Here is a 26,378-nt window from a genome sequence, read left to right on the forward strand (position 1 = left end):
TTGCTTTTGGCTCTTGTTTGAAATACTTTCCAAATATAGCATGATAATAAGCAAAGGATAAGAAGATGAAAGTCACAAAAATAGCTACTACCAATGTGCCCTTTTATAAACATTTTCATGCCATTAATTTTGGAATTAAGGTCTGTTCTATGGAGGAACCAGATGAGACAGCACTCCTATGATTCTTGTTGGTCTCAACTCTGTCAAAGCTTGAAGGTTCTCAAACTACATTGCAATTTTGAAGAGAAACCTTCCAACAATAATTCCTTCCTTTGTACTTCCATCTCCTTCTCCTAGTAATTGACCAGGTGCCACAGAAACACCACAGAAAAAGGAAAAAGCAATATCTAGTGCCTGAGGATTTTGCTCCACAGAACTTCCACAGCCTTGCAGCCTATCAAATAACCAAACCCAAAATTAATGGTCATTTTGGACTCTCTCAGCAGCTCTCACTCCAGCCACTCCCTTCTGGCTGTGTACAGTTCCATCTGGTTACACAGATGGACACAAAGAGCTCACTCCACCAGCTGCTGCATATCAAGATTTACCAAGAGTTTTACTAAAGTAAAACTGTGGGCTGATGGATGGAACTATAATCAGGTTACACAGATAAGAAGGAAGCCAAAGATAAGAAATTGAAACTTGTGTGGTCCTAAAAGTTGCCTAAAAGATTGAGGCTCCTCTGCCCTAGAAATGGCAACCACCTGGGGCGTGTGAGCAGAGCCCTGTATTTTAGGGAAGCACACAGACACAGAGCTGCCTCCCAGCCTGCTGCACACCTAGGAGCAAAAGACATTTCTTACAAGAAAATTATGTAAAATCATCAATACAGCCATGAGGATGGACAATTACACTCATGTTGTAGGATGAGTGTAGTTACCTACACTCATAAGTGAGAGTAGTGGGGGTTTATTACGTATCAGAGCATGAGAAGCTCTGCTAAAGCACCAGTTAAAAGTCAATAATTACAGAGAAAGTGACATTTGAAGAACTACTCAGGTACCACTGTGTGGGAATTAATGGTACTATTTTTACTGCCGATCTCTGTGAATCTCCAATTTCTCTGGGCTGGAATATGCAAGTGGGAAGAAAACTTCTAACTAAATTAATTTCCATGCAAAGTTTAGAGACAGTCTGGAAGATGTTCTTTAAAAACCAACAATGAAATTTGAAATAACTTAAACTGAACTAATTGATTTTGGATTTTCTCCATGTTGAAAGCTATTTTCTGATATAGTGTTGGGGAGAAATGTTTAATGTGGATATGACTGGTAAATGCTACTATACTTTTATACCAGCATCATTTTTTTTTCTTGGAAATTAATTTCTTGCCTGAAAAGGATTAAAATAATTTCCCTTTAAAGGAAGCTTTGCTAGGTTGCTGCTCTATCTACACTGCACCATCCAGTTGTGTATTTATGTCATGACTTGCAAAAGCTTTTCAAGGCACTCCTAAATGTGCTTTGAGCAGATGGGGCAAGGTAATGCATGGCATTTTGTCAGCACAGACACATGCTGATTCTGACGCAAAAGTGACATCGTGGTGTAAGGATTTCACATACATTTCCATATGTTTAAATTGTTTCAGCCTGCATGGTACTCCAGCATTCCTTTTAGGATAACAACACTGTTTAAACTGCATTTTTTTCCCCATTTATCTTCTCATTATAAGAATCCATATTTCATTCCAAATATAGCTGCTTGGGTGTGCGGGGGGGAAAAACACATATAATCAATCAATCAACCTTCTCATGATCCAATGTACTGACAAAGCAGGTAACACCTAAGCCACATGAGGCTGAAGGGGATGTCTCACACAAATAACAGGTGCCCCTGGAAGAGCCACACTCCTGCTCTGCTGTGACAAGTTCCATCCAAGTTCCATCAGTGTGGCATTTTCAGTCCCCCATCATTGGGAGGAAAGATGAATCTGACTCCATGTTCTTAGAAGGCTTATATTATATCATATTATTTTATATTATGCTATACTAAAGAATAGAGAAAGGATGCAGACAGAAGAGTAAAAGACACTAATAAAAAACTCCTGACTCCTTCCAGAGTCCTGACACAGCCTGACTGTGATTGATCATTAAGTCAAAACAATTCACATGAAACCAATGAAACAATCTCCAACCACATTCCAAAGCAGCAAAACACAGGAGAAGCAGTCAGATAATTATTGTTTTCATTTTTCTCTGAGGTTTCTCAGCGTCCCCAGAGAAGAAATCCTGCTGAAGGGATGTTTCAGAAAATATCATGGTGACATATCAGAGCGATCTGAATGCATGCTCCCAGCTTTCCCAACTGCAATTGTGTTGTCCTCTGCCACTTATTAGATTTTATTTCTCTTTCACAGGTCACTACTATTCTCTTTTGCTCTCTATTTCTGACCTGAACTTGAGGAGAAAAATGACACGTCTTGTCTGGACTAGAAAGGAACAGTTCAGTTTAGGTCAAGCTTAGCCAGCAAAGCCCTCAGCTCGTTCTGTGGCTCAAATGCAGCCTGAGCTTTACTCCAGCTGGATACAGTTGTACCAACAGCATTATCCTCTGTTTAAAACAGAAAGAGAGATGTAGGCAGATGGATCTAAGTGGTTGTAGCTAAGCTCACCTTAGCCATGACTTCCCAGCCACCATCCCAAACCCAAAGACAGCAGAGACATGAAAGCCAGTGGCTTCACAGTCTAGCAAAAAACTCCACAGGCTAGATAAACCTGTTTAATTTCATCACTCAATGAAGTTGCTACTGGATACACAATTTAGCATTTCAGAGGCCTGTAACTTGGGAGCTGAGCTTTTCATTGAGACAGTGAGAGTATTTTTAATAAAAGCAAAACAACCTTTTTTTTTTTTTTCCTCTCAGCTTAGGGACAGCTGAGCCATTTTGGCTGAAAAATTATTTTAATTTTTTTTTAAATGTCTGAGGCAAACACCCAAAATGGAAAATATCAGCCAAAGCTGAAATCGTTTGGCAAAGATAAGAACAGCTGAACTGAGAGTCTTAGGATGGAAAGCATCAAGCAATCTTCAGCACAGACATAACTTCCCATACCTGCTACTGCCTATTTCCCCATGTCCCTGAGGTGGTCAGGAGAGGTGGTCTCAGCTCCAGAGGTCCATAAATGCTGTGGAGAACACACCTGCTGTGCCATGGAGCCAGACCCACCTGGGATCTGTGAGTCCTGCTTTGGGCCACCTGCCCTTCAGTGCTGCTGGAAAGGGGCTGAACAGACCCCAGAGAGCTGAGCACAGCAAAGCCCTCAGCACAAACCATCCAGCAGCAGCAGCCAAGCACCAGCCCTGCACCACCATTCAGCCCCCTGAGCCCCATCTCCATTTGCAACTCATATATACCTATTACAGGTTTTGTGTAAAAATACACTACATTTTTACCTTGAGCAACCATGGCTTACAGCCACTGGAGCAAAAAAACTGCTTCACTAGAAGCACAAGGAAGGACAAAGCTAGAAATGCTAACAAGTAAATAGTTTATCTTTTTTTTCTATCTCTTTTTAACTCTGTGGCATGAATGCTCAAGACCCTTATAAATACCAAGTAGATTTCACAAGCTGGCATGCCTGAGTTTCTAACAGGAACATTTTGAGGTGCAAGCCAAATATGCTGTGTTAAGGTAAAAGGAAATAAAAAGTTGACCATAACCTGAGGCCCTGGCTCCTGCCAAGTGCCTGCTGTTATGAAAGCAAGGTGCTCCACACAATCTAATCATAGCACTAAACCTTGTTACAAGCCCTTTTACAGCTCCAATATCTGGGTTACATGGAAACACGCTGGAGAGCCTCCTTGTACTATGAAATAAATGTCATTCTGACTGGCATCCTCTCTTCCAGCCAGTAATTTCCCTCTGCTGATAAATCGATACAGCAAAAACAAATGAGAGTGCACAATGGGCACATTGAGGATTACATTTTTATTCATTTCAGAGCCCCTGCAGCAGAGTTTCCTTAAACACAATAGCAGAAAATGATGCACTCGAGCTGGGGGCACAGGGGGAGGAAAGCATACCTTAGAGAGGAAGAGAGAAGGAAAAGAGCAAGGCAGGAAGAGAAAGTCAAAAAGGGAGGAAGAAAAATAACCTCAGAATTTAGAATACAAGTCTGCATTTGTAAGCCTCAAGTTTGGGGTACACAAGTGTTCAACAAGTATTTAGCTTGGCTTATTTCTAAGTTCTTTGTTAAAGTAACAATATTTTGCCTTTCCCTTCCTTTTTGCTTTCTCTGCCTTTTAAAATTTTATCTATTCCATGCTTTGCTCCAAGGAACTCTTCCTACCCCTTCCATCAGAACTGCTGCACTAACACACACACAGGACAGCCACACACAGCCAGTGCTGCCCACACCTGCAGTAACTCGTCCCAAAATGCTCCTGGCAGGAGGCACATATTTAGTATGGTAGGAAAATGGACCAAACCAGAGACACTTTGACATTTCAGCTCAAAGAACTGATCCACCACCCAGAAGAGATATTTCCAGTGGTCTGTAGCAGGTTTGACGCAGCCTGATCACCTCCAATTATGCCCATTCTGACCCCAAGACTTGGAGTTTCAGTCTTCCATAGTTATGAAGCAGAATTGAAAAGAGAAAGAGAGAAAGAGAGAAGGAAAAGAACTTCTTTTCTCCTTAGGTCACTCAGCCAAAAAAAGAGGGTGCAGCCATGGGTTTACTCAGGTGCAAGCCCAAAGGCAGGAGCCCAGGGTGGTGAGTACAGCACAGATTTAAAGAGAACTCCAGGGCACAACAGACACCATCAGTACTGGTCAAACCCCTAATTTTGGGATTCCCCCACTGCTATTGGGGCCAGACCCCAGCAGCCCCACAGACTGGACACCTCTGCATGTCTGCAGGAGACCTGGAGCCAGGTCAGCCCAGGGCAAGCTCAGGGAAACCCATCCCACATTTCTACAGCATAACCCTGACCTGAACACGCCACAGGCAGGAACCCAGGGAGGACAGGGTCCTACAGCCCTAAGGGGGACTGCAGCAAATGCAAGCAGGGCTGCCATCTCAGCACTGTGCGGCCACTAGAGCTGGACCAAAGTGACAGAGCCTTGTGCATGTACTGCCACGTGCCTGCTGGTTTGTGGCCACTTCCAGCAGTGTCACTGCCCCAGTCTGAACCAACCACCTCAAGGTGAGAGGCTGCTGAATTCATTACTAGTTGCCCATGCCTCATTAAATTTGCATTTATTTGGTTTACCCTGTTAGTGGTTCCTACAATGACCAACTAGAAATTACTAGAAAAATGTGATTTTACCCCCCTCTTCCTTTTCTCCCTCCCGTTCTATTTTTTTTTTTTTTTAAGCCAAAAGGCCGTAACACAACAGCAACATAATGAAAAGTGAAATCCTTTTACAACCCTGGGAAGGCCAAGATGTGTGCCCAATAAATGTAAGCAGACATGATATTCTTTATAATCACAGCGAGATGAAGATGTGAACTGAATAAATGCTTTAAAAACATCATAGATTTTATTAGATGCAAAAGATTGAAGCGTTAGGCACCTTTTAGCTCAACTTTCATTTAATTTACTGCTTGCTGTACTGTAGTCTAAAGGGAGTGAAAAAATCCTCTCTCTAATTTTTTTTTCCTTTTCATGAGCTGACCAAGGAGATGAAATCTGGGTACTTTAATTACCATTCAGAGCCAAAGGCCTGGCCTTTGATATGGAAATCCCACTTCAACTCCAGCTTGCTGCTGCCTTTCCCTGTCCCCTTCTCCTTCCAATCTCACAACATGAATTTTAAGTAGTCTTGTCAACACCTGACCGTGAAAGCTAACAGAAGCCTGTGCTGCTAAGTTGGTGCTGTTGATAATTTTTGTAATTTTTTTCTTTTTTTTTTTTTTAATTCCACTTTTCTTTAGGAGGGAGAGAGTGAGGCTGGGGAGAGTGGGGTCAGGAATTGGACAAATCCGTGGAACTGATCTTCTTCCTTGTCCACACGTGTCCTGGCCCAGCTCATGCAGCAGCTCACATGAAAGGGTGAAAGAAAGGAGAAGCAGGAGGGGCAGGGGGGAACGGATGAAAGCTGTCATGTACAGTTACCCTGTTATTGTCATCTGCCTGCTGCATGACTCCCAGCTTTGCTATAATTATTAATTGCACTTGTCAACTGTCATTAATTCCTCTTTAGCATCCCTGTCTTGGAGTAATTAGACAGAACAGCCTCACTGCACTCATTGTTTTGAGAGGCCCCTGAAAGAGCCCAACGGGGCTGTGGAGACACAGCCATCATTAATACAATGGAGCACCTCAGCATTAACCCTTTCCAAGGGGGGGAAATCACAAGCTGATGGTTCCCCCATCCTGGGAGCCCCAGCTGCTGAATGCCCCTTTCCCTTTTCCTTGTGAGCATTCCCATCCAAGGGCTCAGGAGCACCTGGGGGCTCCAGGTGTGTCACACCCCACTGGAGGGGCTGCAAGAAGGCCAAATTTTCTGAGGGGTCAGCACCCCCAGCTCCACCATGACCTCCTGCTGGACACCTGGAGGAAGGCACAAAACACCAGACTTTATAAAAAGTTGTGGTGTTGGGTCGCCAGGAGGAGGTGAGAGATGAGAATTTGACTCCAAGTTCTCAGAAGGCTGATATGATTTGTGGTATATGATATATACGATATATACGATAAGAAATTATATACTAAAACTATACTAAAGAAAGAGGAGACATCAGAAGGGTAAAACAAGAATGAATAATAAAAACCCGTGACTGACCAGAGTCCCGACACACCTGGACTGGGATTGGTCATTAAATTAAAATCCACAATTCACATGCTGGGTAAATAATTCTCCAAATCCCATTCCAAAGCAGCAAAACACGGAGAAGCTGAAGCTTCCCAGCTTCCTAGGAGAATCAATCCTGGTGAAGGGATTGTTCATAAAATATCATGGTGACAAAAAGTCACCTTTACCTCTTTCCCCAGAGTTTAGGGAGGCTGACCAAAAATCAGCTGCGGGATGTCAGTGCCCTTTGATGCTCCTCTCCTCCTCACCTGAGGAAAGGGACCCAGAGCAATTTTTTTTGGCTGCACTGCTGAGATGTCCAAGCCCAGCTTTGCCATCTCTACCCCCCCCATTAACCCTTCCATGCCCACCACGCACTCCCAGCATCCTGAATTCCCCAAGGCAGCGATCCCTGTGCTGTTGCACAGGTGTAAGAGATGTCCCCAGCCTTCCTCACACCTGCCCTTGATTTGGTGGCCACAGGAGCCTGCTCTGCTCTCTCCCAGGGCTGCAAAGGATGAAAACTCAGGGATGTGGGGAAGGGACAGCAGGAAGGCTCAGTAAGGAAGCTGCTGAGCAAAGAACAAAGCAAACAAATGGGCTGATACTGGATTTCTATCACCAGTCTTGGGAACAAAGCTCCTTCTGGGCAGGAAATAAAAAGGAGGGAAGGAAAAAAAAACATTCCTTTACTTAACTGGAATTTACTCTATATAAATGGTCATTGAAAAAACCCCAAACAAACAAGGAGGAACTAGAGCAACCTGTTGCTGCAACAAGCAAAATATCTCTGCAGCTCAGCTCTGAGTTTTCTGCTTGGGTTTACCAAATTCTTTCTCTGCTGCTCATCCACTCTCTCTCTCTCCTCATCTTTTTGATTGTAATGCTGGAATTCAAGTTTCAATACAAAAAAGAGAAGCCAGCAAGGCAGTAACCAGCCTTGATTTCACTGTCACTTGGGGACACCCCAAGGAGCTCCTGGGCCACTGGCCAGACCTGTGTGGGGCTAGGGAGGACCACACTACCCAGCCTCTCCTCCAGAACCACAGCTGGGAGCAGAGGGAGCTCAGATATTTTTTCCTTTCCAAAAATTCCAGGAGAGACTCCTATTCACCCTAGGCAAGCAATTTTGGCAAACCTGGTCACACCAAAAAAAGATCTTCAGCAGCAGTATGCCTTGAATGATATATTTTTTAAGTAAGACTACATATTCCTGGTTCAAAATCAGAACCCAGACTGCTGAAAATGAAAAGGAACTTTCTTCAGCCTGTTAACTTAAGGGCAACAAGAGACCTTTTGTGAAAAGGGTTTTTTTTTTCCATTAAATTTTGCCTATCTTTTCAATGCTTACCCAACTGAGATCAAAGCCACAAATTAATGAAGCAAATATACTCTAAACCAGCATTTCAAAGTCATAAAATGTTAAAGAACCTTATTCAGAGCTTCAGCTTCTTTGGATCTGGCTTAGTAGCTTGTGACTTACTGAAATAACAGAGAGCTTTGTATAAAGCCATGTGGAATGTATTTATAGTACATATAGAACCAGAAAAATATTTCATAAGCATATGCATCAGATTTTTGGCACTGTGCACCCTACATCAGAAATAAGAATTTGGCCACAGACCTAATCAGAAAACACTTATTCACTTTTCTCTATTGTGGCTGCAGTCAACCACTGTAAAAATTAGAGCAATTTTTTCAAAGCAGGGCCCAGTTCAGCTGCATGCTAAGTACCATCACTGATTATATTCCTCCTGCATTTTTCCAAGATGGATTTCAGTGTCCCACAAAAGTGGCTCTGCCTTGTATAACAACAAGATTCGACAGCCAGATCTCATTGTTACCTTATTAGTGAGAAACTCTGCTAAATCACCTTCAAATTGCTCACAAGGCTACATTTCTCTAAAGGTCAACGTGAACACAGCACACACACATTATTACAGATTTCTGAGTGGCCAGTGGTACTGATTCAAAGGAAAAGATTCTCTTTCCCTTTGCTAACAGCAGCTGCTTGTTTCACCTTCTCACAGAGCGTGCTCTTGGGACGGCTGTGAGTGAACCAGTCCCAGGTGAGGGCAGGCGAGGCACCCAGGATGGAGCTGGCTGAGCCACTGATGGTTCCAGCGTTTCTGTGGGACCTGCTGAGACATTTCTGTGATTTATCCAGGAGCTCTGGCTAACTCAAGGGTGCTAACAGCCATTTCAGTGTGAATTCACGTGTTTTCTGTGGTGAACTTGTGTCACCAGTGCATTTTGAGGCACGGCTGGGAAGTTGGGCCAATTAGAAAGTGCAACTCAGCACACAGCTCTTTATCAAACAAACTTAGCTGCAAACCTATGCACTCCTCTAGTGCATAATGATCCCTGTACCTGGGGTATCCCCAAACCATCCCAGCCCATGCCTTCTCCTCCCTCCCCTTGCCAGGCTGGCTGAAAAAGCAATTACCAAGAGCACAGAACGCCCAACACACACACAGCCCTAAAAGCACAACATCACCACAGATAATAAATTCTGTTCCACAGCCTCTCCCATGAAGAGTGTTCAAGTGATGATTAACCAACAAGCCAAGTGCTCAGCTGCAATCTCAGCCCATTCTGAACAGCTTTTGCTCAAGGCACACTAGGGCAGAGGATTAAAAAGCCCCTCCCAAACGGATTAAAAACCCCTTTAAATGACCATCTCCCAGGTCATTATGGCAATAAATATATATCTATATACACACATATGTATTACATGTATAAAGAAAGGGGGGAAGAGCCCTCAGACAATCCCTCTCTAGAGGATTACTTCAACACTTTTGACTTCAGAGAGATTGAAACTGATTCTCCTAAGCAAGCAGCTTTAACCCAAATCAGAACTCACCTCTTCACCAATCAGAAAGAAGCTTTTTCAGAAACTTATACTTCATAATAGTTATATGGGCCTTAATCCTCTTGGAAACAGTTTTAAGTCATTATTCCAGGAGTTATTAGGTTGGAAAACAGCTTCTAGGCAAATGATGCTATTCACAAACCTTTTACACCAGAAATAATGGTTGGATTATTTCTGCCTCAAAAGTAGTCTTGAGGTCTGGTTTCTGATTTTCTTTATATCTGATGCTCCTGAGGACAAAAAAAAAAAAAAAAAAAGCAGCAAACACAGCCCCACTAGTACATTCCAATAATAATAGAAATTTTAAATATGTAGAACTAATTTTATAAGGATTATAGTGGCAGCAATGAGAGCAAGTTTGAATTATAAGCAGAAGTAAAAAATAAAAAACTGTAAAAAATTAAAAATTAAAAAATAAAAAATTCTGGCTTCCAGTGCAGTACCTCTTACCCCAGATAGGTTCCTTCTTGTCTTAAAAAAAAATACCACTGTGTATCATATGAATTTTCAGTAAGAAGAGAATTCAGCCCTAAAGGTGTTTTATTTCCAAAATGCTTTCCTGAGCAGTTGCCTACTTCTCCATTTTATAATAAAGTCAAATGTACCAACACTAAAAAGCACCAAAAAACCACCAAATAACCATCACCCCCCCAAAGACACAATGCCAAGTCCAAACCATATCAATTCATCTGTGCTGTACTGCAAATTTGGATTTCTTCAAGCAGATCAAATACTGACATTTCCATGGCAATTTTTGCCTGAATAACAACTTCAGGATTTACTCCATCACTTTTCCATGTAGCCGTATATACATGTGAAGTACCAATAATCTTCCTTTTTTCAAAGAAAATAATTGAACTATTAACTTTAACACCTACCCGGTTAAAACCAGTTATTAGTAATTTTTCACCCATTAATTTTACCTCAAAGATGAATTTCTATTCTTTGCTGAAAAGGGGGTCATAGTGGAAGATAGAACTCCAACAGCACAAAAAGAGCAGCAGCATCTCTGACTAAATTCTTCACTGGAGCAGTGATATCACTTGGCCAAAGGATTATGTGGCATCACTTTCTGAAGTGTATTAAGAATGTATTAATTTGCCTATATAACAAATTCATCATCATTGCTCAGGAGAAATCCCTAAACCTACAGCAAAGGCCTTCTGAGGTAAACTAAAGCTAAGGAGACATAAGGTAATTAAAATAAAAGAAAAGAATCGTTGCATTTGTTCTCTTTAGTTATATTATGAATAAAACCCCAAAACTAATGTAATAATGTATCCCAGCAGTTCAAATCTTCTAATTTATGTAGAATGGATTATTACTTAGACAATCTGACCCTGGGCAAAACTTCCTCAGTTGAGAAGATTTACAATCTAATTATGCAGGAAGTTCTGCTGAGACAGTTTGGGTGCAACGGCCTTCTATTGCATTAGCTTAGCTAAAATTGCTGCTCCTTCACTGGCTTGGGCTTCCAAGTGCTCAGATGAAAACAGAAAATGCTCCCTTCGTGTCCTTCCTTTCCCTTTAGCCTTTCTCAGCATTTCTGCACCACACACAGCACAGAGGGGCTGGGGCTGCAAAATCCAGCTCCAAGTTGCCTTTCGGGCTTTTGCTTTGGCCCCTGCTCAGTGAAATGACTTCAAAAAGGACCATCAAAGTGCTTCCCATAATTTTTACAATGATAGTTGCTGGGTTGTTTCTCCCCTCCCCTATTGCAAATGCCCCTGAAAAAAGCCTGGAGCTGAAGTCTGTTCCTGTACACTTGTTTCTTCATCCTGCACACACAAAACTAGTTTATTTTTGTAGGGTGGCTCAGAGATGTTTTGCTGCTGTCTCAGACACCTGAATATTTTTAGCAATCTATATCATTAGATTAAAATAAAAAAAAAGTTCCTCGACACATACAGAAATAGCAAGAGCTTTGCAAGCCTGCAGAGGAAATGATGGGAAATTTGGGGCTAACAGAATTGGAAGTGTCTTTTCTCCTGTAGCTGTTTTACAGTGTATCCATACAGCTGAACATACAGACACGTCCTCCAATAACACAGACAGAGAAATCAGTGCCTTTCTTTCTTTACAGGAAGTGTTTTGATTTCAAAAGGTCAGTGGATCATATCACAGCCTCTGACCTTGATGATTATCATGTGCAGTAATGCACATTTTTATCTACAGGTGGCAGACCTTTGAAAATCAGCTTCAAATTCATTAGACATTTTTGTTGATACCACCGCCCACATTCAAAAGTAAGAATCTGCAGCATAAAGTTCTAATTACTGCTGTTCAATTTAGAGGACAGATTTGTCAACAAAGTGGCTCAATTCTCAAAGGCTAGTGACCCCTCTCAGAATGAGGCCTTAAAAAAAGAAAAATAATTTTAAAAAATTAGTTGCTCAGTACATAGCAAGCTTTTATTATTTTAAAATCATTCAGCAACTCAGCAAAAGATTTTTTTTCTGTATAATAGGAGTTTCACTTCCTTGATTATTAAGCACTGCCTGGCAAATTAGTGATTTCTTCTTTGATAAGCTTATTTAGAAGAGGAAAAGATGAGAATGTCACAACTGACTTCTGGCATTTAGAAAGATATAAGTGAATGGTACAACTTCTCCAGATCTGAATCAATCATGTTAAAATACCATGACTTAGGCTGTCATCTCAGATGTGTGTCTAAGGCCTCACCACCAAGCAGAAAAACATCGATTTACACCATAATATTATCAATCATTCACATAATACTGCATTCAAATTTAATTAGAATTTTTTTTTTCTTCTGAAAAACAACAGCAGCATAGCCCTCTGCATGTGGACAGAATCCTACAGAAATCAAGCAGGCTGTCTCTGGGTTTTAGCTTAGTCAGGCCTAAAGTCTCAGCTGCACAGTGTTTGCACAGCTTCTCCTCATTCCCACCCAGGAAAAGTGGATGTGTCACCTGTCACCAGGCTGCATTTCCAACCCTGCTGTTTAGCAAGTGCCACTGATGGCACAGAAACAAGAGAGCAACCTGGTCAGAGACAGGTGACACCCAACCCTTGGCAAACCCATCACACTCAGCAATGCCAGCCTCAACTCCACAACGACAAGGGTAAAAACGAGGCCACCTAAGGGAAAATGCTTGTCTTTGAAACCATAAAAGTTTGTCTTTGAAACCCTCATTCTGCCATCCTTTACTCCTCACGGAAACCAGACTAAGCACAAAAGCTGCTTCAGGATTGTTGCCTCTGCAGCCCCTAAAATCAAGAGCCAAACAGGGTGAGGTGACAAAGTGCAGTTACATTTTGGATGAAGGGTTCCCTCCAGGTGCACAACGCCCCAAAATACTTGTGTCAAATACATGCCAAAAACGTGTCCAAAATGCCCTCGAGACATAGGGCAAGCACATTTTATAGGTTTAGCAAAGAAGCAAAATTGACAAGAATCTTCACTTAGAAAGATATGTAATGAAATAATTCTCCCTCTTGGTGCAACCCCTCTGAAGCTCCCCTGCTTGCTGGTTATGTCTTATTACATGATAAAGGTCTTCAGAAGGTGTCTTGCCCTTGATTCCCACAAGAAGCAAGACTAGAACAGGTCCTCAGGAATGTGACTGTCTAATAGGAAAAGTGCTGAAATTAGAAAACTCTATAACCGTATGACAGCAGTCTACAGAGCTAGGAATATATGTGAAAAATATATAAAAGAAAAATAATTTTGGCATCAGGACCAACAAGACATAAGAACTGGTGGGATTATCTGCAACTGAGTGTCCTGCCAGGCCAACAGCATTTAACCAGATTCTTCCCCACCCAGTCTCCCTAATGACAAGAAACACCAAATTTGTAAAAATTTAGTACTTGGGATGTAGATATTTACACAGCAACACTATAAAATATTGTAATATATCCACAAAAACAAAACACCCAACAAAAACAAACAAAACCAACAAAACCAAAACAACAATCCAACCCCAAAACTCTTCCATAGTTATTTTACGGAATGTTTTGAATAGATTGAAACACAACTGCAAAGTTGAATGAGTAACAGAAAGTACAGACAAATTACAATATCGACACTGAGCACACACACCCTGGAGAATGGTTATTTGCTGGCTGGCATGCCCACTGCTCCCCCTCCTCCCCAGCCCAAGAGTGGGTGAGCAAACTGAGCACACACTAATGTCTTTTGTGGTAACCTAGTAACCTTCTCCTTTTCCTCCCCAAGCTCTTCCTTCACACCACACTCTTCCTTACTGCCAGAATAATTGCACTGTGTCTTTACAAGGCTTTGTTTTCCTACCCAGTGCAGAGGAGCTGGGGTTATTTTCAGTCTTGGGAAGCTTGTAAACAGGATCAAACAGGAACCCGGTCATCAGCAAGAGGAAGGCTAGAAAAATAAAAGCAAATGCATATCAACAATTTTATTTTAAAAAGAAAATACATCCAAAACATGAAACAAAAGCCTGGGCTCTGCTAGACATCCCCCTCCCCACTCCTTTTTATTTAGTTCATGAACTCTTTTTTGCAGAACAGAGGCTGGTGTAAATTAATGTGTGACCCATCACATATCACGTGGGAAAGCTGCCATAGAAATATGGAATAGCAAAAAGAAAAAAAAGTAGACATTATTAGAACTAAAGAAGCACCTCTTATCATGATAAATCAATACCCAGACTGAACTAGGAGACAGCTGTGACTCCATATTCCTGTTTCTCTGAGTGCTTGAGCAGCTCAAGTGCAGAGTGTCTGACATGCCTGCACAGCCAGCAGTGCCAGTGCTGGGAGCAAGGGCTCCTCTGCATCTGCTCCTGCTCTCAGCTGCCCCTCTGGGAGTGGCTGGGTCCCTCACACACCTACTCCATCACCTACACACTGTCCCGAGGCTCCTGAGTTGCACCTGCACAGGGGACAGAGTGGCATCTCCCCAAGAAGAGCCCAGGGCTTCAGGGACTGCCCCAAGCCCACTGCCCCTCCACAGCTCAGGAACCCTGTGAGCAGCTCACACCTCTCTGGGCACTCCTGCAGCTGTGGTGGCAGTCTGGGGTTTGGGTCACCCCAAGCCTGCAGCAGGGAGGGGGAAATGCAGCACAAAGTGGCACAGGTTAGGATGCTTAACAAAAATAAGCACAAGTGTGAGTTTGTGCTGTGATACCCTGTGCTCACACAGGCCAAAGTTCATCTCAGATAGGGAGTGCTTGTCCTTCTAGCCAAGCTTGGCATCCCTAAGTTTCATTACAGTGTATTATTATCAAGCCAGTCCAACCTAAACAATTTGTAGTATGAAAGAGATGTATGAATATCAACAGGAATTTCTTTTCTTTTTCAACTACAAAACACACACACAACCATGTAAATTTTACAATCAACATCCTTAATATATAAAACCAGGAGGTTGTTCCTACTGGTTTAACTTGACAGAATTACTTTTCCAGCCCTAGAGCTCAGAGAGCTCCAGGAAAAGCAGCAGCAGCATGCAAGACCCACCAAGATCAGGCTGGCGCATGAAGGTTGAGAAGCCAACCATCCCTGGCTCCCTGCTGAGCTCTGCATGCAGGCAGACTTGGTGAAGACAAACCTCCATTTCCTATATTATTTTTAAGCAACCAGATGAACAAACAGAAATGTGTCCTCTGTATATTTGGTATAGAAATTTCCTCAGTCATGAATTTCTGCTCTTATAAAGATAACTATCTCTAAAATCTGTGCTGAAGAAAGAGGGGGGAAAGTCATTCCTCAATGAAGTTATCAACATTTTCTCCTACAAAGATAAGTTTTGTGGGACCTATTAGACTACCTGTTCACCAGCATCACAGAGAACTGAAATACACCAATTTCTTAACTCTTATTACTTGGTTATCAAAATAGCCAGTCATTAACTAAATAGCATCATATAAAACCAATCCTTTGTCCTCCTTCCCTGACCCACACATTACCAATACAGCAGCTGAGAAAAGAGCAAGCCCCACTCAATTCACCCCTAATTAGGATGAAACCCCAGGACAAAACAGGTCACAGGACAATCACAACAAGCAACACTTGCTTGCAGAATATTCCCCATTATGTTTTTAGCCTTTCCCAGCAACCTGGAACCGAGTGCTACCCCTGACCTCCTCATGTCAGCAGAGTACAAGGAAATAGTACCACTCATTTTGCTCATTCTCTTGTTTGCTGCCACCTGCTTTGACCAGCGATACTTGCTTGTCCTTGTCCTGTCTCCTCCCTTAACAAACTCTTTACAAAACTTAGGATTTTCCATGACCATAGGTATTTCTAGGTTTTTGACCACACATATTTCTCTGTACTTAGAAGTCACCTTCCACAATCTGGGCAGGCACAGGTACGAAATTTAAAAAAAAAAAAATGCCGCAACATCAACAACCACCACCACCTGACTTTCAATCTCAGTTGTATTTGGGTTAGTTTACAACTAATTAACACAAAAAAACTTAAGAGAAAAAAAGGAAAAAAAGAGAGGAAAAAAACCCCAAAAAGCAATAAAACCTACTGACTTTGCTCTTACAGCCCAGCCACAGGAACAGGTTTGTGATCCCCAGTTTATTCCCATACAGACTTAAGCATTTTCTTCCTGGTAATTTTATCTACATACAACTTTCTAGCTGGTGTCAAATAGCTTCAAAAGGGGTTTTTTTATGACTGTAAGAAAAGACAAAGCAAAACTCAGGCTAACAACTGCCTACAAGCTTTGAAGGGAATGAGATGATGTTTTTTTCAGGAGCGGAGCTGGAAATATCTGTATGGAAAAAGACCCTTTGAAAAAAGTCAGATTTACTTGGACTAAGCAAACTTTAGTTAATTAGTTGAAGTAAAAATAAAAATGTGTTTTTAAAGATAAAAACTCACCTAATTCAACTGTTTATTAACAATGCAATGAAGCAATCACCAAACATTAACAGGGACTGCTGAAATTATGATTCTTGGATACAGCCTTGAGTGGAGAGGCAGAACCAGTAAAAAAAAGGGCCTGCTGCCACATGAAATAACCTAGAGCCTGCTCTGCAATTAAACTCACTTTCATATTTACTGCAGTTTCCATCGGATGGACCTAAGAAAAATTCTGCTTTTAAACTATTTCTTTGACTCTCTCTCTATTTCCATAACTGGTCCTACAATATTTTTGTTTCTACAGCAACATGGTTGGGAGTCACTATTTGGGAGGACTGGGAGTGCCCCATTGCAGAGGCAGGCAACAGCTCCATGTACAGGAATTAAAGTAACCCTTTCCAAAAACTCCTAATAGGAGAAAATCTTAGGTATAAAAATCCTGAACTGCAGCACACACCCTTACAAGACTTTTACAATATTAGAGAAAGTGATACATGACATAGAATATAATAGCTCCTAGAGTCAGTTTGATGTGTTGTATTATATTTATATTGTAAATATAAATTAATTATACCTGATTTGTATTATGTTTGTATTATATTAATATTTAAATAAAGTATTTTTATTTAAATGTTGTCCAAATTTTAATAGGGGTGAAATCACAGCAACAGCCTTGAGCAGACCAAAATGCTGCCTCAGACCACAATTCCATCTCCACACAGCCCTGCCTGAAAAAGCTTCCACTGTCTGCAAGTTCCATTGTTCCTGTGCTGTTTTTTATTGAGGCCACCAGGAAGATGACACAGAGTGACAAACACTGTGGTGACTTTTCTCTGATGATGACATTAGCTTGGGTTATATTTTTAGGAAGCAAAGAGAGCAAAAGCCCCAAAATTACTCTAGCAATTACTCTGCTGGATATTTCTCAGGGATAAAAATAAAATTTAAAAAGCAAAGCCCCAGCCCAGCACACATTTTGCACAGAAAATGCAGCATTTTCCAGCAACTGTGACTCACAGCTCACCACATTTCACCTGGTGGTTAAAACTCCACTCAGCTGTGCATTACAGAGAGTGAGAGAAACAGGGAAACATGAGGTTTTGTGCATCCACTTTCATTTTCACAACAACTCCTCGAGGCTTACAGCTGTTAGTTTTTAACTCCTCAGCTCTTAAATCTGCCTATTAAAGCTTGAGATGAATTAGTCAAGTGTTATAGAGAAAACTCTGTTGCTGCAACTCCTGCAGGTGAGATCTTCAGTATCTAGCAAATTATTCTTCACTCTTAAAAAACAGAATGCATAAAAGAAAAAAGCATAAATGCATTTGAAAATCTGCTGTCTTCAGAGAATCTCCCAATTTCAAACACTGATTTCTCATTTCACAAGCCAAAAATCCAATCCACATTATGGCCCTTCAGAAGAGTGGTTTTGACATGCCCTAGGAAGAGTCACAGGCTGGCTCTGGATGTTTTTCCCACTCCAAAGCAGTGAAAACTATTCTAAACAGAGTGGGCTTGAGGGTTGTTTTAGGTTTGAGGTTTTTTGGTTGTTGTTTTGTTATTTTTTCACTGTTATTTGTTATTAATTTATATTGTTTTGTTGTTTTGGTTGTTTATTTTGTTATTTTATTTGTTTCAAATAATTTTTATTCTAGAAAAATACCAGGTAGCTTGTGCAAGACTACCTCCTCAGTACCTACCTGTTCCTGTAAGAGCAAAGTCAGTAGGTTTTATTGCTTTTTCAGGGTTTTTCCCTCTTTTTTTCTTTTTTTTCTCTCCAGTTTTTTTTTTAATCTATTTGCCAAGCAGAGTCATTTATCCCCTATTAGATAAAGTATAATAGACTGTACCAAAAGGGTCACTGGCCTTCCATTTAATGATATTGCCAGCACCAATCTCCATTTTCCCGACAGTGTCCCTCAACACAGAATAAATGGCTGATCTCTTCACAATAACAGCTGATTTCTCTTTATTAAGCTAAAAAGGTCACCATTTTCTACGGCTGGGCCGCCCTGCACTATTGATAATTTTATGCATAAACAAATGGCAAATTTGTGCCACATAAATATGCATTAGCAATTACTTTTTCCTCGGGCAACGCTCGCCGCATGCAAATGTGTCCCTCACAGGGCCTGGTGGCTTTTGTTTTAGCTCTTGAACAGCCAAACAAAAGAGCACAATAAACAGTTTAAAAATTGCCAATCAATAGGAAATGCAAATGCAAAGGTAAATGGCAGGAAACTTGCCCAAACAAATAAAACTAAATAAAAAAAAAAATTAAAAAAAGCACCAAACAAAAATCATGCAAAGAAATACAGAAATAAATGGAAAGGAGTCTCTTTTCTCCCCACTCTTTATCTACAACTCTGTTTTATTTCTTTTTGATAGAGACATGGCTGAGGTACTCTTCGCACTGAACCCACATGGAAGCACCTAAAATGTCCACATGGGCTGGGGATGTTTTAGGCTGGCAGGCAAAGGAGGCAAAAGAAGGATGTCTGCAAAAATTCATAGGGGATCCATGGCTTAGCTTCTCCTGGTGTAAATTTCCATTAAAGATCTTTAAACAAGGAACCACTGAAGGAAGCTTCAACATCTTCTGTAAATAGCGATTTGGGATTTTATTACTGGGGAAGTGCCCAGAGAACACCAAGCTATCTGTAACTACATACAGACATCTGTAGTGACTGCCTAATAAATGTTGTCACTTGAGAAAGTTGAACTCCATATAATTTCCCTTACCCCAGGGACAGAAGGCTTGATTTTGCCTTGTCTGATCCTTGGAGTGCTCAATTCCGACAGCAAGTCAGAGTTGTGTGCAAGAGGCAGGAGAGAGGGAAAACATCAGAGCCAGACACTAAATTGGTATGACCACAGAAAAGCAAAGCTGACAATTTTAGGAGAGCTGATGCTTCCTTTGAATTTTCCCTTCTGCAGAGGATGGGGTGTGACACGTGCAGTGATCATTATTGTTTGCAGGCAGGCAAGGAACCCAGCTCAGGGATGCAGGAACACACATTGTGCACAAACCTATGCTGAGGCCACCTCCATGACCCAGCCACGAGAGCTGCTGTCTTTCCACACAACTTCTGAGGCAGAAACTTGATTTTCATGACTGGCATGGGGAAATGGAAAGGCGTGAGGGATAGCCAGCAGTGTGAGCTGCGCATCAATCTACAAATCTTTATGAAGAAGCCAGACTTAAAATATGTAGGCTTGCCTTCTGGTCTTAAAAAAAAAAAAAAAAAAAGGCACTAAAAACCCCCCAAACAAAACAAAAAACCCAAAAAACCCAAAACAAAAAAAAACCCCAAACACCAAGAAACCCCCAAACCCCAAATGCCCCAACAAATCAAACCTAAAATATCATTTAGTTCAACAGAAAGAAATTGAAGAGACTAATCATGTGCTTAAAGTGTTTCCCATATAGGGCACATCATCCAGCAGGTAACCCACATACACAAATTTGTCTGATGTTACTGTCCAAGGGTTTTATTTTTAGCAAATGGGAATGTTCCTGTCAATGTAAGCACTCAGCAGCAATCCTACGTCTTTCCCACCCAATCAGCTGTCATGGAATGACAATTTCACAGAATTCATTTCCATGAATTATACTAAAAATCAACAAGCTGATAAATATAATTTTTTTGCCAGTTAATTTAGTTCGTTTCTTGCCTTTCACTTCCCCTGGTTTTGGCTTGGATGATTTTCTAACACCACTTTACGGCAGGGCTTTTGATCCTGATAGAACCTGATAGAAGTGTTAAAGGCCATGGTGGCAGTGGTAATTTTTTTAAATTATTCTCTTTCTAAGAGCACTCTTACACATGGTCCAGTACAGGAGAAGCTGCACCAGGCACAGGACAAGATATGTCCTCCCAAAGAGAAATTCCTCATTTTAGGCTTTTAGCCAAGAGCACTCCCACACCAGTAACACATTTCAGCCCCAAATCCACAACTTGCAGCTTCTCTAAATGGTGATAAAGATGATCAATTCAACATTGTGCATATGTGAGATCTACAGAAATGCCCTCTTGCCATCAACCTTCCTTGGCTCTGCTTTTTCCCTTATCATGCAAGAAAAAAAAAATTATAATAGTACCCTGTGCTTTGGGTAAGTCAAGGCTCACCCAACAACTGCATCCCATCAGAGGGAGCATCCTCGGTGAAAACACTCTGCCCTCTCCAGCTGGCCTTGGACATGCCAATGCTCTCCAGGGGCACCCACCTGCCAGCAGGCTCACTGCAAACCCCAAAGATTTCAGAAATAACACTTGCAGAAATTTGCATACCACTTTGTTAAGCTGAACGTGATTGAAAGACCCGTGGTTATACACAAAGTTCTCCTGAGGTCATCAAGAGAGTGAAAAAAGGCATAAGCAGGTATGCTAAAGCAAGATGAAATAAATTGTTTAAATGTCACTGCAAAGGTAGTTCTCACGGATGTCTCTGTAGCCAGACTACTGCCATTAACACAGTTAGAAAGTCTGTAATAGGAAGGAAATTATTACTACATAAAATATTCCTACAAAGAGAGACTGCTGCAGAATTGAAATGAAAAGATGTAGCTCAATCTGTTAATGCCCATCCCACATGTGTGAATGTGATGAACAGTGGAGAATGAAATGCCTGTTAAATCTCTGCTAACAAGGGTATTTTAAATAGTATACATGGGTCCTTCTGTATTGCTTCCATGTCTTAACAAAATTTGATAGGGTTATCCATGTTAAACCCCAAAAGTAGCAGTAGCACTATCAAAACAAGACCTCCAAAGAGCAAACCAAGAGATGGCCATTTTCTACAACAGTGGGTGGAGTTGTTTTTGTGGGAAGGATGCAGCTCAAGAGAGTGAGAGAGGAATAGAGAAGAAACTATTTTTGTCAAATTCAAGCTCTCTAGCTCTCTTTCCCAATGATTTCAGCTTCTACTCCTGTTGTCTAGCCCCCATTTTCAACAACAGTCATTGTCACTAGTGGTTAAAAGAAGTTTTTCTTAAAAAAAAAAAAAGACAGAAATAAGCACTCACAACTACAATCTTCATAGAAACATGCTTTTAATATCAAAGATTGCCATTAAAAATTTTTTTTAACAGCTTTCCTAGAAATTTTTGAAGTTAAAGCTTTCTGGCAGGAATGAGTTTCTGTAAGAACTTGAATATTGCACAGAGCTGTCATTGATAGTGCCCAAACAATTATTGTGTATATTTTTATATGGTTACACACTTGGAAAAAAGATAACTAGATGACAATGCAGATGCTGACACATCTGCATGCCAGGCTTTCAGAATTGAGCCACATACCAATTCTTCCCTTGATGCCATGTAGATCATTACACACAAGCACACAAACACCTGAGGATACCCAAAAGCAACGAATTTCAAGCATTACAGATAAATCCTACCTCCTCCCCCCTCCCAGACTAAGTATTAGCATTTCAAGATGTGTTCTCCTAATGCAGCTACAGCCCTCCTCTTTGATGCTTCATTTTTGTCCCTTCAATTCATTGTTTTCAATTGTTTTGAATTGGGAAACATCAGAAACTGTCAGCGGGAATTTACAGAGAATTAGTATCAGAAAATTAGTGAGTTTTTTTAATTAAAGAAAATGTGATGTTTTTGTTCTCCAAATCTCCTCCTTCCTCTTCTCTCTCCACCCCAAGAATAATCAAAATGTGCTTCTGCAATCAACCCATGTCTGAGAAGTAAGCTGGATTTCTTCTCTTTCCTTCAGATTCCCTACCAGTAATAGCTCCATGATTAAGACTCAGCTGACAGTTCTCATGCCACTGCAGTTGAAAAAAATCCAGCTCCCTCCTCCAGGAGCTGAATTGGTCCTGCAGGGAGGGGAGGGGGGAGATGAACACATCTGATCGGGAGGCACCCACAGCCAGAGCCACCAGAGCACCCATCCCGGGCAACCACAGCCTCCCAGCAGAGAACAGATTTAAGCATTCCACTCCAAATAGGAGGAAAGATTTCTGAAGGTTTCCATATGAACCCGGCAGAATTGACCAAGCGCATCCATCTGTTCGCTTTCATATAAGCAATATGCACGCTGCCAGGATGGGACCTCTGCTGGGGCAGGGCCCTGGGACTGCAATTACATCTGCCACTTCCCTGCTTTACAGCAGCCTCAGCAGCAAAGCAGCAATTGCTTTTTTTATTTTTTTTAAAGCCTCAAAAAAGCATCCTGAGGAAACACACGAGAAAATGACTATTTCCACATTTCCTCCCTTTTCTACCTGATGACTTTGCCTCAGTACCTAATATTAATATCAAATGGGATGTTCTGAGCTGAGAAACATGGAAGCATTTCAAGAAAGCTTTTTTAGTGTCTCATTTCCATCTCCTTAGCTCAGAAGGGACTATTTCATAAGCAAATCTGAACACCTTCAAGCAACTCATGATGAGAGTATCCCGAATCAAATTAGTTACCTTGCCTCTATTAAACTGGCAAGGCAGCAAATCCTCATCCCTCCCCGCAGAACATAATCACCACTACAACAGGCAGAGCAGAACCTCCAAATATGGCTGCACCTTACATACCCCAAACCTGAATTACAGAACGCAGATTACTTTTGAAAATTTATATTGCTGATAATGTTGCTCATTTCAGCTTAGAGTTTGTTTCTTTTTCCGATGCAAACATGAAAATCTGCTTCCTCGAATGCAAAGCAGTCCTTCTTCGTTCAGCAACTGTGGGACATGCAACAAATCAGCACAATAAAGGCAAAGGTAAATTTTGAGTAATTCCCTAAACCTCTGGAGTAGTGGTTTTCAAAGGACTGAGTTCCAAACAATTGGTGTTGTTAATGTTCTTTGCTTTTCTCTCTAAATATCCAGCATATCAGCAGGAACCACACCACCACTGACCAAACCTCTACCACCACCACTGGAAACATCATAATCTTAGTTGTGGCTGGCCTAATATATATAGTGAAAATAATAGATTATATTTTATTTTAATATAATAATATTAAAATAATATTTAATTATAGAATGTATTGCAATTATTATATATATCATATAATTTATTACATATAATAAAATAATATATTTTATAAAGAATTGATTTATATTTATAAAATATATAATATATTCCTTTATATAAAATATATACATATATAATATATTTTATTATATATTATGTATATTTTATATATTATATGTATTATATATATGAGGAAATAAATGCAGCATCCAATACACAAGAACAGTGAGTATAAAACTTGAACAAATGAACTGCTTGGCTTCATACATTGCCATTCATGACCTGAACCACACTGACACAGCTTAAATCATCCTTGGATGACCTTGAAATGTGCATGGAGGAAAACATCTCTTGCCCTTTACAACCACCGATGGGAACGCTGCCCAAGGCTGAGGAACAGGGAGCTCTCCCTTTACACACAGGCAGAAAAGAGCTGCTGGAAATCCCTGCAACAGGCTGGATGGCCTGCTAGGCTGGGCATGGCACCCTCACTGTGCCAGCCTGCTTCAGGAGCCTCTCCCAGCAGCTCCTGTGAGTCACCAGCGCTCCCAGGTTTTGCACTGGAAGAGCTGCAGAGGCAGTGAAATCCATGTCACACCCTTCTGCTTGCTGCCAGATTGCAAAGGCAACTTAACTCCATGCAAAGACCTCAAGCACAGCAAAGCACACAGACTGAAGAAATGGAGCGATGGGCCGGCAGCAGCTGAGCAGAAATAAATATGGGTGAAGATGAGAAGGACAAAAATTAATTTAGAATATGCCAAGACTGCCAGAGGCCACTAGCCTCACAGCAGGGAGTAACTGCTGGATTTCTGACTGACTCACCCCTCTGCTGCTGCCCACAGAAACCAGCAGGACTCTCTAAGTATCTCTAAGTAACAGCCCCTGATGACCTAAGTGAGAGGGAAAGGGTGGTAGACCTCTGCAACAGTTGTAGTTTAATACTATAAAATTCTCTGGTGAAAAAATATTGAGCCAAAGCGAGTATCCAAGAAAATGCTGTGCTTTGAGATTTCACAATCATTCCTTATTTAGCTGTTGGAAGCCCAAGCAAAGATTCAGTCTTTGTGCATACATTCTGCAATACTCTCTCATTATATGACCAAATTCCAATTTTTCTAGGAGAATATCACCCCAGAAGAGTCAGTTCTGGGAAGGAACGTGAGTTACATATTACAAAGTTGTCTGCTGGACCATGAACTCATTTGTGTTAGGTACTGGAACACGAGAACTGAAGGCAGCAGAGATTTGCCAGCCCAAAGGAGGACAGTTCTGCAGGAACCCAAAATCCTGCATGAATCCCTTTGCCACCCATGTCCCACTTTCTGACCTGCTGTACCTGAACACAGACTTTGCTGTATTTTGCAGACAACTGCTTTATTTTAGAGATATGAACAGCTACCATAAAGTGAAACCAACATTTTGAGAAGTCAGATATGCCCCAGCTGCATTTAGAAGCCCTCCACAGGGTTCCCCTCCCTCCACATCAAATGGAGATGGGGGTACCTCTGGAAACTTGCACAGGGAATTTAATTCCAAGTGAACCCTGCATTTCCTTCTCTCTGCTGACTGAACAGAGGCTGAAGCAAGACTCCTCCTCTTCATTATCATCATGGAGAGCTGACAAAAAAGGCTCAATGTGGCACTCACATTCTCTGATCAGAGAGACATCATTCTCTGTCCCAGGATTTTTCCTGGGGAAGGCAGTGAGAGGCTCAGAGAAGAAGAGAAAACAATTCTTATCTTTACCTGCTGCTCCTATAGTTTGGCGCATATAGAATGCGTTATGGAGATTGTTTACCAAAAAGAGTTTGTTAACTGGATTCTGCTGATGATTATTTAAATTGATTGGCCAATTAGGTCAAAAATGTGTTGTGGCTGTCTCCAGACAGTCATGGGCCTTTCTTTAGTGTGGTATAGTATCTCTTTAATATAGTAGAGTACTGGTGTAATATAGAATAGCTTAATGAAGCCTTTGTTCAGCCTCCTCAATCATGGAGTCAGAGCACATTATTCCCTACACTGGGGTCACCCTGCATTGATAGCTAAGGGCCTGGATCCCCCTGGGCTCAACCACTCCACCGAAAGCCAATCCTTCCACAGGCCTGCCACCAGGCCAGTGTGGAGCCTGGACTGCCACAGGGCTCTGGCCTTCCCAGTGCACAGCAGCATCACTTTGGAAGAAGGGCAGAAAATACCTTTTTTTTTTCCTCGGAGTTCCCCTAAAACCGGTGGCAAGGGCAAAGCTCCGGGTAACAGAGTTCAGACACTTTCCTGTAATCCAGAAACTCCCTAAGGCACATAAATATTCAGAATTAAGCAGGCTTCAGTGAACTGGATAGCTGCCAGGATTTAGGATGACTGTGGCTATACAGGTAGGATTTGACTGAACTGTTTTCTTCCCTTTCAAAAACTTCCCTCATCTGTAAAGCAGAGTACCACCAACATAACATTGTGAGAATCAATTAACATCCTTACAACATGCAGATAACACAGTGATAAGCATCACAGAAGAGGCTATAGGCAGTTATTCATTTTTACATCTATTGGTTATACCAATAATATTATGGAATTTCTGTTTTTAAGCTGGAGTTTGAATGTGTACAGAATATGCCTGCCACAGGGACACACAAAAAGGATTAAGACAAATATGGAATATCTTCTCATTCTCTCAGCACTGCCATTTCAGCGGTCTGATATGTGATCATGTAATTAAAGACTGTATCATAATGCATATGCACAAAGGGGCTGAATTAAGGTTGTGCAGGCAAATGTAATTCTGGCATTTCCTATGCTTTGAGAGCCTGACTTCACAATCTTAGTGTTCATTTACCCACCACTCCTGCATGTAACACCATATACAGGCACGTGTCAGGAACACCTTCCCACTGCTGCTCACTCTGATTTTGGGAGAGATCTTTTTATGGACACACACACACATTGCAAAAGCAGGACAATACAG

At 41.3% G+C, this 26,378-nt stretch overlaps 1 protein-coding gene across 3 annotated transcripts in view; it reads right to left on the bottom strand.

The window, feature by feature from the left end:
* SOX5 (SRY-box transcription factor 5) overlaps window positions 1–26,378 on the bottom strand; it is a 592,640-nt gene that overhangs the window by 437,422 nt on the left and 128,840 nt on the right. Inside the window, exon 2 of one of the 3 annotated variants that reach the window (XM_064734430.1) lies at window positions 13,885–13,971. The exons of the other annotated variants lie outside the window; for them this stretch is intronic. The gene's annotated coding sequence lies outside the window, so the exon portion shown is untranslated. The remainder of the gene's footprint in view (window positions 1–13,884; window positions 13,972–26,378) is intronic. 3 annotated transcript variants of the gene reach the window in all.

This window comes from Zonotrichia leucophrys, chromosome 1A, assembly GCF_028769735.1.
Source record: "Zonotrichia leucophrys gambelii isolate GWCS_2022_RI chromosome 1A, RI_Zleu_2.0, whole genome shotgun sequence".
NCBI classification, from domain to species: Eukaryota; Metazoa; Chordata; class Aves; order Passeriformes; family Passerellidae; genus Zonotrichia; species Zonotrichia leucophrys.